This window comes from Monodelphis domestica, chromosome X, assembly GCF_027887165.1.
Source record: "Monodelphis domestica isolate mMonDom1 chromosome X, mMonDom1.pri, whole genome shotgun sequence".
Taxonomy (NCBI): Eukaryota; Metazoa; Chordata; class Mammalia; order Didelphimorphia; family Didelphidae; genus Monodelphis; species Monodelphis domestica.
In genome coordinates, this window is record NC_077235.1 from 62,246,177 (window position 1) to 62,261,655 (window position 15,479).

Sequence of the window (15,479 nt, forward strand, 5' to 3'; positions counted from 1 at the left end):
TCAAAACTTTTACCCAGAACTAGGTGTTAGATTTTATCAAAATTATATTGTAGAATATAAAATAAGATCACAGTGCCTGGCACACAGTAGGCACTTAATAAATGTTTATTCCCTTCCATTCTCCTACTCCCTCTAGTATTAATATTATTAACATGGTCTATTATATTTGTAGTCTTTCTTATATAAAATAGTCCTGCATTCCTGATAGAAAACCAACCTGGAAGTCTTAATAATATTTGGTTGTAACCTACTTCCTAATATTTTATTTAACATTTTTGTATGAATTTTCACTGAGGATATTTATTTGTAGTTTTCTTTCCCTGCTTTGTCCTTTTCTGGCTTAGGCATCAAAACTGAATTTGTATTATAAAAAGAGATTAAAAGTATGCCATCTTTCTGATTATCAAAAACAAGTAATATAATATTGGAATTAATTGTTCCTTAAATGTTTGATAGAATTCATTTGTAAATACATCTGGTTCTGGAGGGTTTTTTCCCTTTGGGAGTTCATTAATGTAATGACTTGTTTCTTTTTCTGATATTAGGCTATTTAAATAGTCTGTTTCTTCTTTTGTTAATCTGAGTTATTTTATATTTTCATATTCATTCATTTCTTCTAAGTTGTCCATTTTATTAGCATATAATTGAGCAAAATAGTTTCTCATAATTTTTTCTTCTTCAAATGTTATGAATTTTCTTTTTGATACAAATGATCTGATTTTCCTCTCTCCCCTTTTAAATCTGTTTCTCTATCTTACTAGTTTTTTCCCTCAGAAGCTCACCTCCTAGTTTTACCTATTGATTTAATGATCCTGTTGCTTTCAATTTTATTTCCTTATTAATTTAAAAAAATTTAAAATTATTTTTATTTTTTACCCATTCCATGTAATAACAAATTTTCATACATCTTTTCCCAAGTTATATGATTGAACTCACCTCCCTCCTTCTCTTTCCTCCCCACTCCTGGTGCTGGCAGATGATTCCATTTGGTTTATACATATATTATCATGCAAAACCTATTTCCATACTGTTCATTTTGAGGAGTAATCATATAAAATCAAAACCCCAAAACATAAACCCAAATAAACAGTTGAAAAATTATATGCTTTCATCTGCATTCTGACTAATCAATGGGTTCTTTCTCTGGAGGTAGAGAGCATTCTTTGGCCTAAGTTCCTCAGAATTGTAAATACATCTGCTTCTGGAGGTTTTTTTTCCCTTTGGGAGTTCATTAACGTAATGACTTGTTTCTTTTTTTGATATTAGGCTATTTAAATAGTCTGTTTCTTCTTTTATTAATCTGAATTGTATTGTATTATTGATAATAGTGAAGTCTGTCACAGTTGATCATTTCACAGTATTGCTATTATTATGCAGTGTTTTTCTGGTTCTGCTTATTTCATTCTACATCAGTCCATGAAGGGCTTTCCAGCTCTTTCTGAAATCATCCTACTCATCATTCCTTATAACATAATGGTATTCCATCACCATCATATTCCACAATTTGTTCAGCCATTCCCCAATTAATGGATATCCCTTTAATTTCCAATTCTTTGCCACCACAAAAAGAGCAACTGTAAATATTTTTATACAAGTAGGCCCTTTCCCCCACCTTTTTAAAATCTCTTTGGGATACAGACCTATTACTAGATCAAAGGGTATACACTATTTTATAACTTTTTGGGTGTAGTTCCAAATTCTTTATTAATTTTTGACTTTGTTATTTAGTTGGAGATTTTTGATTTGTTGATGCTTGTTTTTTTAAGTGATACACCCAATTTATTGATTTGTTCCTTTTATTTACAAAAGCTTCTAGAAATAGAAATCCTTCTCCCCCAAAAAACTGCTTTAGCTGTATTGCACATTATAAGTTTGATATGCTATTTTATTATTGTCTTTTTCTTTGATGAAATTTTCTATTATTTCTATAATTTTTCTTTGATACCAGTTCTTTAGAATAGTTATTTAGTCTCCAAATCCTGTTTTTGGAAACCCTTACCTTCTATCTTAGAATCAATATTGTGTACTGGTTCTAAGGCAGAAGAGTGGTAAGGGCTAGGCAAGTTAAGTGACTTTCCCAGGGTCCCACAGCTAGGAAGTGTCTGAGGCCAGATTGGAATACAAGACCAATGAATGTAATGAATATAATTTTATTGCATTTATGATCAGTAAATGATGTTTAGTATTTCTGCTTTTCTACATTTTTTGGTAAAGTCTTTATGCCCTTTTGGTCAATGTTTTTGACAGTGCTATATACAGCTGAAAAGAATGGAAATTCCATTTTATTCCCATTTACCAATCCACTCAAGAGCTGTCATTGCTAATTTTCTAATGTTTTGTTCTGATCTCTCACCTTCTCTCTTGATTATCTTTTGGTTAAATTTGTCTTGATCTGAAAGGAACACATTAAATCCCTCAATTATTAAGTTTTAACTATTTCCTCCTCCAATTCAATTACCTTTCCCTATAAGTATTTACATAATAAACTATTTCCAGCTCTTTCTGAAATCATCCTGCTCATTAAGTATTGATGTTGATTTATTGTCAATGGTGCCTTTAAGCTTAATGTAATTTCCTTGCTTATTTCTTTTTATAATTCAACTGAAACAAAACACAACAGATTTTGCTTCAGCCCCTGATTTTAATTGTGTGGAGCTGTGTGTTTCAAGCATTTTTTTAAATTTGTGAACAATGTATCATGCTTAGTTCTGATGGCTAATTGCTATTTCCCTCCATCCAGTCCTCTTGTACTTTTTTATCTGCTTACTGTCACCTTTTTCATTACAAATAAGAAGGTAGCAGAAAAAAGGTGTTTGCCTGATATTTGTGATATATTAAGTTAAGATAACAAATGGTTCTTGATCTGGCATTCACAGACACTGAAGATGACCATGAATAGTTTTCAGAGTGTTTGTGAACTTGTATGTGAAAAGAATTCTATTTTTTAATTTCACTGACCTTTAGTTTCCTTTGTGATCCTATATATTTTATTTCACAAATTTAAAAACATTGGTCTGAGGAGGAATCCATAGCATGTGCCAGACTGCTGGAAGAGTCTGTGACCCCAAAAGGGTTAAGAACCCCTGGTCTGAGGTATAATCTTGGTGTTTCTGAAATCAAATAGAAGCCTTGTCCTTGGGAGTATTTTTGTGGGTAGGAAAATATGGGCACATAATAAGAAACTGGTGGATTTCCAGGCCCACATTCAGTTCTGCATTTATCCCCCAGCTTACCTTTAGCTCTTAGGAATTCATTAACTTCACCAAGTTCTTAATTAAATTTACTCTTGAACAAGGTGGGTTGAACAAGATACAGCAGGTCGGATTTCCAACATTCCTTGCTGTTGATTTAGGCTTTGGCTTTTTGTTAGCTTTTCTTTTTTCATTTTTTTCCATTTCCCATTAAAAGGCTAAACTTAAGACCCTTGAGATTGCTTTTTGATTACTTGTTTTTATCAGATAGTGAGGGCTATAGGAACATTCAGGAACTGTCAATTCTAATTAGCTCATCGAGACTGGTACATATGACAGTAGATCACAGTGGTAAATAACGGGGCTTCCAAACATCTGCTTAATTTGATCAATACAGAAATCTTGGGAAGTCAGGAATTCAGATAGTCCTGTCATCATTGTCCAGATGAGAATCCTCCTTTGGAAAATCCAGGGGTCCAGCTCTGATGGTCCATGATTCTCTCCCGGGGGTGTCACAACCAGTTAGATGCAGGGTCAGGACTAGAACCCAAGGCCCATCCATAAAACCTTCATAGGCTCAACCCAACCATAACAACCATTTTTACAACTCTGTCATGATCACAATTATTCATCTTTACATTTCCTTTAATGTATCCTTTTTACTTTGTTTTTTGGGGTTTGCCCAGGCTTTTTATTCAAGCCAGAGTTAGTTAAAGGCAGGATCTACAGACATTTGGGATTTCCTTTGTCTCTTAAGGCAGGTAGGTGGCACAGTGGAGAGAGCGATGGCCCTGGAGTCGGGAAGACCTGAGTTCAAATGCAGCCTCAAGACACTTACTAGCTGTGTGATCCTGGGCAGGTCTCAGTTTCTTCAACTGTTAAATGGAGATCATAGCACCTACCTCACAGAATTGTTGTAAGAATCAGTCAGGATATTTGGAAAGCATATAGCACAGTGCGTGGCACATTATCCGTACCTAATAAATGCTTCTTACAGCGATGAATATATAACTTTGTGGACCCAAGCTCAATTGGTGTATAGTTTTCTTAAATGTCTATGTTGGGTCTTCTTGAATAAAGGGGAGTAATGCGTTCAATTAGTAAGCTAGAGAGTATACAGGAGGAGATAGTTAAATAGGCTGCATTCAGAAAGAGGATAATCTTTGTAGTTTTAATTATTTTAATATTTAATAGAGGTTACTTTGACTTTAAATAAATATCTTAAAATAAATACCTCTGGTGAATATCCATTATTTGAATTTAAAAATAGTAATAATAATAATTATAACAATTCTATAGCAAGTAGTTTGTATTTATTTGTTTATTTATTTTTGGGTGAATATTTAGTTTTAAACTCTTCTCTTTTGTCTTAGAATCAATGCCTTGTATTAGTTCCCAAGCACAAGAGGGGTAAGGGCTAGACAATGGGGTGACACAAGCTAGAAAGTATCTGAGGTTGGATTTGAACCCAGGATCTCCTGTCTTTAGGCTGGCTTTCAGTACATTGAACTGTGTAACAACCCCCCTTATTGAATACTTTATGTACATTATCTCATTGAATAAGTAAATACTATTTCTGCTCCATATGAAAGTATGATAAACATAATTGATTTTTCTCATGAGCAAAATGAAGATTTAAAAAAATAAAACAACACCAATGCCAAACCAGTCTAAGATCCTCAGACGATCGTTTTTTAGAATTGTATTTTATAAGAAAGATAAGCTGGATCTCTCTCCCGTCATCGTGGAGGGAGGCAACAAGAGATGTCGTATATAATGTCAATTTGATACATTTGATACATAGCTTCATTTTGTGAACCTTTTCCTTCTTTGGGGGGGGGGATCTTATAAGGGAGGGATGGCTCAATAGGTAAAGGAGGGTTTTGTCTGGAAATGAAAGTGATGGAAAAACAAAAAATGATACAAATTGAAAAAAAATACTAACAGGGAAAATAAAGATGAACTGGATTGTGTGTGTTAGCTAACCCTGCCTGGCACATAGTAGGTGATTAAAAGTGATCACTGATAGATTGGTTGGTAAGGGTGATGACTAGAAACCACGTCATACAAATATTGGTTGAGGGAACTGGGTTGAAAAAGACATAATAAGGGAACCATAAGAACAGTCTTGAAGTATTTAAAAGAGGGGCAGCTAGTTAGTGTAGTGGATAGAGCTCTTGGCCTGGAGTCAAGAGGACCTGGGTTCAAATCTGGCCTCAGACACTTCCTAGCTGTGTGATCCTGGGCAAGTCCCTTTAATCCCCATTGCCTAGCCCTTACTATTCTTCTGTCTTAGAATTGATCCTAAGCAGAAAGCAAGGGTTTAAGAAAGAAAGAAATATTTGAAGGGGCTGTAATATAGAAGAAGCTTTATTCTGCTTGGCCCCAGACAACAGAATTAGAAACATTGGTAGGAGATGCAGAAAGGTAGATTCCCGCTATACAGACTTCCTAATGTAAATGGGCTGTTTTGCTGAGGTAATGACTTTGTTATTTCTTCCTTTAAAAAATATCTTATTTTTGGAGCTTAAACACAGGAACTATTTCATGTTTTGTCTTTGAATCTCCGTAATCTAGCACAGTGTCTTGTACATAGAACACACATAACAATGCTCTTCAACTGAATAAAAAATGGAATAACAGCTCAAAAAAATATCTTATTTTCCCAATTACACATAATAACAATTTTAAACACATTTTGCAAAATTATAAGATCTAAATTGTCTCCCTTAGAATAAGCTGGTTGCAGAGGTGGATTTTTAGCATTATGAGAAGCTTAGGTCTAACGAATCAACAGGTTTGCGACCTACCTATAAAGATGTGTTTATTTGTACATCATCTTTATGGCCAGAGAATATTTACATTATCTGTTGGCTTTTAAAAAGGGTACAAAAGACTAATTTCTGACTGCTTTTTAAAAACAAATAAGCTAGTTTTAGATCACTTTTTGGTGTTGACACCCTATTATCATTTCATTTTGTATCATATCTCAAAATATCGTGTCATTTATTGATTTTTAAAATTAAAGTGAATTTAAATTTTAAAAATTGTCCCCCTCTCTCCTTTCCCTCCCCACTCCACGTAACCAATTTGATCTGTGATGTACATGTATTATCATGCAAAACATACTTCCACATTGGTCATTGTTGAAAGAGAATACCTATACACACACACACACATATGTATATATCTATATATATTTCTAGCTCTATAAAATCATTTGTGGGTAGTTTGATAGGTATGGTACTTAATAAGTAAATTAATTTTGCTAGAACGGTCATTTTTAGTATATTAGCTCATCCTACTCATGAGCAATGAACATTTCCCCAGTTGTTTAGATCTGACTTTGCATGAGAAGTGTTTTGAAATTGTGTTCATAGATTTCCTGTTTGTCTTGGTGAGTGGATTCCCAGACAGTCTATATTGTCTAGAGTGATTTTAAATGGAGTCTCTCTCATGCTGCTGGACTTTGTTGTTAATATGTAGAAATGCTGATGGTTTATGTGGGTTTACATTGTATCTTGCATCTCTGATAAAATTATTACTTCTATCAACTAATGAATACTCTGTTTCTAGGAGCCTTTAAGTGGAGGTTGAATGATCACTTTGAAGAGATGTAGTAGTGAGCTTTCCTCTTTAGCTATTGGCTCCTGGGGTACCTTCCAGCTATCGGTTTTTGTGACAGCTAGTAAGTGGGGGAACTGGGACTCCAACCTTAGGTCTTCTTACTTTGAATCCAATGCTTTTTTTCACTATACTTGTTATTCAGTTGTTCCAGACTCTTCATGCTCCTGTTTTGGGTAGATTTCTTTTTTTTTTTAATTAAAATTTTTTTTTAAACCCTTACCTCCCATCTTGTTGTCAATACTGTGTTTTGGCTCCAAGGCAGAAGAGTGGTAAGTGGGAGTTAAGTGACTTGCCCAGGGTCACACAGCTGGGAAGTGTCTGAGGCTAGATTTGAACCTAGGACCTCCCCTCTCTAGGCCTGGCTCTCAATCCACTGAGCTACCTAGCTGCCCCCTTTTGGCAGGTTTCTTGGATGAGATACTAGGGCAATTTGCTATTTCTTTCTTCAGCTCATTTTACAGATGAGGAAATTGAGGCAAACAGGGTAAAGTGATTTGGCCAGGTTATACAGCTAGGAAGTGTCTGAGGTCAGATTTGAACTCAGGCCTTTCTAACTCCAGGCCTGACACTCTTTCCATTGCACTACCTAGCTGTCTTTTTTTTACTACTCTCTCTTGTAGCAGTCACTGGCTTTCTCAGGTTCCTGTTTTTGAGGGAACTAAAACAGGCTAGACTCCTCCACTGGAGAAGTATATCCATCCTTTTTGACACCGCCAAAAAACCCAGGAACCCACGATAAAAAGAAATGTCTTTTTTTCTTTTAAACTCAACATTTTATTCATTAAATTTTTTTCTTTATTTTATTTTAATAACAAATTTCCACATAAGTTTTCCAGAGTTCCATGATTCTTGTTGTCTCCCTCCCCCCTCCCAGAATTGATAAGCAATTCCACTGGATTATACATGTATTAGAATGTCTTAAAACATACATTCAAATTCCCAGTTGTATAACCAGGACATTGTTGTGATGACAGCCAGAAGGGAAGACCTGAATTCTTCTGGGCTTTGGACAGGAACAGGGTTTCCCAACTGGGATCTTAACAAGAAGCGAGATCCACCAACAAGAGGTCTGTGGCAAGAGTTCAGGGAATCCATGAACTTTGATGGGGCAAAAATGGCCTCTTTAGACCTGACCTTTAACTGACATTTGGCATTCCTTAAAATTATTGGGAAAAAATCATTTGCCTGAAGTAGACTGTGTGAGGAATTAACTTATGTTGCTTGGGCAACCAGTTTAAAGAGCTCTGCCTTGAGTGAGAGGAGCAGAACCAGGAGAACAATGTATACAGAGACTGATGCACTGTGGTTCAATCAAATGTAATGGGCTTCTCTACTAGCAGCAATGCAATGGCCCAGAACTATTCAGAGGGACAGATGAAAAAGAATGCTATTCGTATCCAGAGGAAGGACTGTGGGAGCAGAAACACAGAAGAAAAACAACTGCTTGTTTACATGGGTCGGTGGGGCTATGACTGGGGATGCAGACTCTAAGTGATCACCCCAGTGCAAATATTAATAATATGGAAATAGGTCTTGATTAATGACACATGCTAAACCCAGTGGAATTGTGCATCAGATACAGGAGGAGAGGGAAAGAACATGAGTCTTGTAACCATGGAAAAATGTTCTAAATCATCTAATTAAATAAAATTTTCAAAAAAAAGAGCTCTGCCTCTCACCTTGTATCTTAAGTCTTTTTTATATTAGATCTTAGGCAGATAAGGAAAACACAAATTATTAGATTAGCTCTGAGTCATTCTTCTTCCAGTTTTCTCAGTGAATCATCAGGGGCTATTTTATTAGGCCCTTTGCAATTGCCTAAATGGACTTGAATTTCCTACAGAAGCAGGAGGGCACAACATCAGATTTCTTTATGAAATCTGTTAACACAATGATTTTTTTTCCAAAATGTTCCTTTTATTCTTATGAATTTGATGACCACCAATAAACATGAACACTTCCCTATCCAAAGGACAGAAAAAGAAGACTGTATCTGAAGCTGGGAGTCTCCACTATGTTTGGCTTTTTGAGGGAGGCTGTATTTCAAAAATAATAATTCATCTTCTGTGTTGTAATCAACACCGAGTATTGGTTTCAATGCTGAAGAATGGTGAGGGCTAGGCAATTAGGGGTTACATGACTTGCCCAGGGGTGCAAACTGGGAATTGTCTGAGGCCCGATTTGAACCCAGACCTTCCATCTGTGAGCCTCTATCCATTGAGCCACTTAGCTGCCCCTTGTATTTCAGATTTAATACAATGGTTCTAACAGCACTCTCCTGATCTATGGGCCCTTCTAAACTTCCTTCAGCTTTCTTCTCTGTATTTTTAAATGGTTCATTGACACTTTGCATTCTTATCTCTCTTTTTAGGTATCATTACCTTCTGTTCCTCCCTTCTGTTTAAGTAATAATCATACCTTGTAAGAAATAAATATGACCAAAGCAAATCCATATATGGACCATGTCTGAACATATATGTCAGCTCACATCTTTGTCAAGAGGTGGGAAGCATATTTCCTCATCAGTCTTCTGGAGTGGAGGCAGGCCCTTTTGTTGGTTGTAGATCTCAAGTGTCTTCCAGTTGTAATTTTTTAATTGTCTTTGACAGTCTCTTTATCATATAACTTGGGCTCCTGGTATCAGTTCATACAAGTCTTCCTAGGGTTTTCCGAAACCATCCCTTTCATGGTTTCTTAAAATACAGTAATATTCCATCACATCCATGTCCCAGAATTTGTTCAGCTATTCCTCAGTTTATTGGCACCTGCATTGTTTCCAGTTCTTCACAACGACAAAAGCATTGCTACAATTTTTTGTACCTGTGGGTACTTTCCTTCTTTCTTTGAATTCTTTGGAATAAAAGCCTTGTAGTGGCATTGTTGAGTCAGAGGGCACCTGCCATTTAATTGTCTGTCAGCCATTTTTTTAGGTGTGACCCCATTTGGGATTTTCTTGGCAAAGGTCCTGGAGTGGTTTGCAATTTCCTTCTCCAGCTCATTTTTTTTCCCTAAAACCCTTACCTTCCGTCTTGGAGTCAAGAGTGGTGGTAAGGGCTGGCAATGGGGGTCAAGTGACTTGCCCAGGGTCACACAGCTGGGAAGTGGCTGAGGCCAGATTTGAACCTAGGACCTCCCCTCTCTAGGCCTGGATCTCAATCCACTGAGCTACCCAGCTGCACCCTCCAGCTCATTTTACAGATGGGGAAACTGAGAGAAATAGGTTAAAGTGACTTGCTCAGGGCCACATAGCTAATATGTTTCTGAGGTCACATTTGAACTCCATTCTTCCTGACTCCAGGACCAGTGCTCTATCCACTGCAGCACCATCTAGCTGCTATTTAGTTATTTATTATTGTATTATTGTGTCTGTCCTCTCACAAATGCTTCAATAATGGCCAACTTCCATTTTTGTGATATGAAATTTCAGAGGTGTTTTCATTTGGATCTTTCTTGTTTTTAGTGACATAAAGCATTTTTTTCAGATGCCTCTTTATCTCTTATATTTTTTGAGAATTACCTTTTCACAGTCTTTATGTCTGTTGGAGATTGATTTTTGCTCTTGCTTACTTGCATCACTTGCCCATAAACCTTGGGTACGTTTTAGTAACTTTATCAGAGAAATTTGCTCCTAAGGATTTCCACCTCCTCTTTCCCTACATGATAACTGTTTCTATTTTTGTTTAAAACTTTTAACACGTTGATACAATTTTTCATAATCATTTGCTGACATTAAAGCTTTATCAGAGAAATGTGCTTCCAAGGATTTCTCCCCATCTTCCTCTTTCTCTACAAGTTAACTGTTTGTCTTTTTATTTAAATGTTTAACATGTTGATAAAATGTTAAATAATCATTTTCTGACCTTTTGCCATCCGTGTTGCCTCTCTCCCCCCACCCCTCCTCAAGATGGCAGTTAATGTGGTATAGGCTATACAATATGCAATTCCATTTTCATCATGTTGTAAAAGAAGACACAGATTGGTTACACTAGAGAAAAATTCATGGTGGAAATAAAGTGAAGAATGATTTGCTTCAAACTGTATTCCAGACTCTATTAGTTCCTTCTGTAGCAGTGGAGAGCCTTAGATGTCACTAGTCCCTTGGAGTTGGTCTGGATCCTTGCATTGCTGAGAATAGTTAAGTCATTCATAGTGGATCATTGTACAGTATCACTGTTACTGTGTAAACAATTTCTCTTCTAATCCTAACTGCATTGATTTTGTTTGTGCAAACCCTTTTCCATTTTAGGAAACCAAAATTGGCAATTATATATTCTGGGATCTTCTCTATTCCTTGTTTGGTCAAGAACTCTTCTCTTATCCATGGTTGCAACAGGTATTTCCTACTCTCCTACCTCTGAATTGCTTCTGATAAGACCTTTATGTCTAGGGTCTATAGGCATTCAGAGCTTTTTCTGGTATATGATGTGAATGGTGGTTATGCAGTCATTTGAATAAGGGCAATTTTGGGGGAAGGATGTATGTCTTAAAATATGTTCAGGACACTTTTGGATGGTGGAGGCAAAGAGTTCCCAATTTATTTAGTTAAAATTTGAACTTAATTGGTGGAAAGGAAGACCCAGGACCCTGCTTTGAGGAACATTATGAAGCAGAATCCTTGGAGCTGATTGGTGAGCCTCTGCCAGTGACATTTGAAGTATTATGCAGGACAGAAGCAGCATCTCATGTCTTGAGAAGGACAAATGTCCTGTATCTCAAAAGATGGAAGAGAAGGAAACTCTCAAACTAGAGATCCTTGAGATTGATTTCAATCCATGGCAAAATTCTAGGATATACTAGAAGTGGGATGGTTAGTGAACACTAATCAGTCAACTAACAAGCTTTTGTTAGGTGCCTGCTGAGTGCCAGACACCATGCTGAGAGATGGAGAAGTAAAGAGAAACATGAAATAGTCTCTGATTTTATGTAGCTTACATTCAGTGGGGGAAGACAACATGTCCACATGTAAAAGGGTACAAAATATAGGAAATAAATACATGGTGATTTGTGTGGGGAGAGGAATCAGGGAGATCAGGAAATACTTCAGGTGGAAGGCCCAGAGATGGGAAGTCCTGGATTCAAATCTGACCTCAGACTACCCTGGACAAGTGACCCCCCCATGGCCCCCAATCTACCTTTCTAATCTTATGTGTGACTCCCCTTTCCCAAACTCTCTGATTCAGTCCCAAAGGTTTACCATTCCTCATTCACAGTATCCTATCCCTTTTCTTTGCCTTTGCCGAAAATGTCCCTCATGTGTTCCTGGGATGGTTTACTCTTATTTCCATTTCCTGGAAGCCCCCCCCCCCCTTTCCTTCAAAACTCAGCTCATATATCACCTTTTTTTAAAAAAAAAAACCCTTCCCTTCCATCTTAAATTCAATACTGAGTATTGGTTCCAAGGTTGGGGGCTAAACCATGAAAGAATTTCAAAGCCAAACAGAGGAATTTCTATTTCATCATAGAAGCAAAAGGGAGCTACTGGAATGTGAGTAGGGCAGTACTTTGATCTTATCTGCATTTAGGAAAATTCCTTTCCCAGTAGAAGAGGAAAGAGTGACCCAGATTATTGAAGAGCAGCCCATACCAGATCCACCTGTCATGTTGCAGGTGGTCGGCTTCAGAGGTGGGCCTTAAACCCTGGTCTCCTTGACTGGAAGGCTAGCTCTCTAGCAAATATGCTCTATTGCCTCTTGATTTCTATTGTATTAGCTTATAGAAATGAAATAAAAAAGATTTTCAAAAATTGTATAAACTCATACAGATGAGGTTATTCGAAAATCTCTCTGGTTGTCAGTGTAAAAGAGCATCCTTTTTTGGAAATTTACACGTCTAATTTAGCAAAAAGGCAGCAGAGTGGACAGCGACTTGACTTCAGAGCCTGGAAGAGGGTTCTACTAGGACTAGGCCATGTGATTCCTGCCAAGTCTTTTAAAGCTTCAGAGCCCCAGGCGGTCTCTAAAACCCCAAATTGCAGGGCAGGTGCTGATTTGTGTTGAAAGAGAGAGTTGACCACATCGATAAGCTCATAGGGATGACTAGAAAAGCGGAGTTCTCCAAAAATGTGTGTCCCGCTTATGCTATATTATCAAGGGGCTTTTCTGGGAGAGAGCCAACTGATACAACTGGTTCTTATTTTGAGTTGATGGGCTAGAGGAAGACCAGGTTTGGGGATTCTTGACAGTTCTGCAGTTGCCTTTGATAAATCCAAACTATCACTTCTTTTTCCTTCAGTGACTTCACTGTCTTCTGCAAGGACTCCCAGGAGCTCATGAAGAGCTTAGTTCGAGTGCCTCTTACTCTGGGACTTTAGTCAACTCCCTTTCCTTCCCGGGGCCTCAGTTTTCCCCTTTGTAAAATGAGGGGGTTGAACTAAATGGCTTTCTGAGGCCCCTTGCGGATCTGGGTCTCTGCTTTTAGGATTTGCTAAGAAATATCTAGGTTCCTTCAGCAAGGTTGCTCATGCCTTCCTCAGTCTCGTGCATTAGTTTATTCATGCTAGCTAGGGCAGGGGTTCGAAGGACTCTGAGCGTTGGCCACAGCAGAGGGATCTCATGTGCAAAACACCAGCAACTGCATCAATGTTGACAAATAGCATCATACAGGGCAAACATTTTGTGCCACTTGGCCACAGGAAAAGAGGAGCGCGGGCAAAACTTTGCCCTGTGGCAGTGGCGGGGATATTTGAGATTTCCAGTGGGAAGAGGTCATTGGTCCAGAGACTGCCTAGAGGGCGGGACTTGTCCTCTGACTCTACCGATTACGGAAGATCAATCCGGCGGCTGCGCCGAGGCGGGGCACAGAGAGGGTGGGGCCAGGAGCGGGCGAAAGAGGCTGTTGGATGAGATTGGTTACTAGAAGGAGCTGGCGGGCGGTTGGCTGAGAGACTGGGTGGATGAAGAGAGTGGGAGAGAGGCGCGCGCTTGCGCAGTGAGGGTGGAAGGTGAGCGCCAGGGGGCAGGGGGGCGTGGCCTTCAGGCGTTAGCCGTGGTACTCCCGCCGCTGCTCTGCTCGCCGGGGCTGTGCTGCTGCTGCCGCTGCCGCTGTCGCTGTCGCTGTTTCTGCCTCTGCTGCCGCCGCCGCCACCACCGCCACCGCCACCGCCACCTCCTCCTCTTCTTCTTCCGCTGCCGCCGCCACTGCCGCCTCTATCGCCGCTGCCGCAGCCGCCGCCGCTACTGCCGCCGCCACTGCCGCTGCCACCGACGCGGTGGCGTTCGGGGGCGCGAGACTGCGGGAGCGGGAGCCCCAAGGGCGCCTGCCCTTGGCCTTGGCGGAGCCAGGAGCCAGCGGTAACGCCCCACTCTCAGCCAGTCCCTGGTCCCCGCGGTCCCCGAGCCTCGGGCCACTGAGGGTGGGACAGCTCTCGTGAGGAGAGGGCTGGCAGTGGGGGCGGGGGGAAGGCTTAGTCTCCCGGGCTCCCTGACGGCCCCTAGGGGGCGAGCCCTGAGGCTGCCGCGGCCCAACTGCGGGCTCGGGCTCTGAGTCGGAGCTGAGAGCCAGCCTCCGAGCAGGTGCTGCTCTCAAGGTCTGGCTCCAGGGGCGCCCTCCTTGGCAAGGGATATTCATTTGCACCTGTCCTGGGTCCCCGTGGCCACCCTATTCTGGCTTAAGCGTCACTGTCTTCCTAGACTTCGTGGCTTCCAGAAGTTGCACATGAGAAATTCCCGATCCTCTGGCACGTGTGTGCTCTCACTCGGTCCCCATTTGTCTTGCAGTGAGTTAAAGTTTGAGAGGCATCAGGCTGGGCTGGGCTGACCCTCTGCAGAATTCTTTTCCTTGGTCGTTGAGGCTCTCACGTAAGCTTTTAGTTTCTTTCCCTCTTTTTTGCCCAGCTTTGACCTTAGTTCCACATTTGGTTAGGAGAAATCTTGTACCCGAGCTGAAGAAAACTTGCATTATTGCTCTACGCCTTTTCTTTCTGATTGTGAGCTTCAGAAAGTTCTAGGATCCTGAATCTAGGGCTAGAAGGGACCTTGGAGGCTGTCTAATCTGACCCTTTTACTATACAGAGGAAGAAATTGAGACCCCATGGCTCCAGGTTTAGTCCCCTTTCCCTTGAGAGGGAGAATCCCCAGAGAGAAGGCTGAACAAAACCTTTATCCAAGGTTTATAATGCAGTACTTACTCTTGCTCTTGGCACTTAGCCTCCTGCTGCCCCCACCCCTCACCTTGTATTTGCTCTCTTGTTTAAAAAAATATATGTATATATTTGCACATATATACATATAATCTCTATATATCTCTTTAAACCTGTTACAGGGACCTTTGCTTGGCACCTTGTGGCTCCATGGAGTGGCTTTTGCTTTGTTGCATTTTCTCTTCTTGGGTTTTCTTTCCCAGTTAGGTAGCAGGTCTTAAGAGGTAATGAGCATTTTAGTCTCATCTGCAGATTTCTTCTCAGATGAGAAATGTTTCAGCTACTGATCTCCAGCTTGAAGCCCCTGCTATTAAAAGGGCTTGTTTTTATTTCTTTTTCTGTTTTCCAGTGTGATTCCTATGAAGCATCTTTGATATGGGCTCTTCAGGTTGAGAGAAGATTCCTTTGGGAACATATGTTGGCAGAAAATTAATGCCGATATTTTAAAAGTGATAGAGAGTTCTGAGCACTCATTCCCTTCTTCAACAGTGGAATCCTGTGGTTCTTCAAGTGTGGGTAACCTT

At 39.7% G+C, this 15,479-nt stretch overlaps 1 protein-coding gene across 6 annotated transcripts in view; it reads left to right on the top strand.

The window, feature by feature from the left end:
- LOC100019455 (A-kinase anchor protein 17B-like) overlaps positions 1-15,479 on the top strand; it is a 98,848-nt gene that overhangs the window by 35,823 nt on the left and 47,546 nt on the right. The window contains exons 1-4 of one of the 6 annotated variants that reach the window (XM_056809870.1): positions 13,728-14,107; positions 14,534-14,614; positions 15,078-15,179; positions 15,305-15,467. The exons of 2 other annotated variants lie outside the window; for them this stretch is intronic. The gene's annotated coding sequence lies outside the window, so the exon portion shown is untranslated. Of the gene's footprint in view, positions 1-13,727; positions 14,108-14,533; positions 15,468-15,479 lie in introns of those variants that run through there. 3 more of the 6 variants (XM_056809869.1, XM_056809866.1, XM_007507124.2) reach the window with 3 other exon arrangements.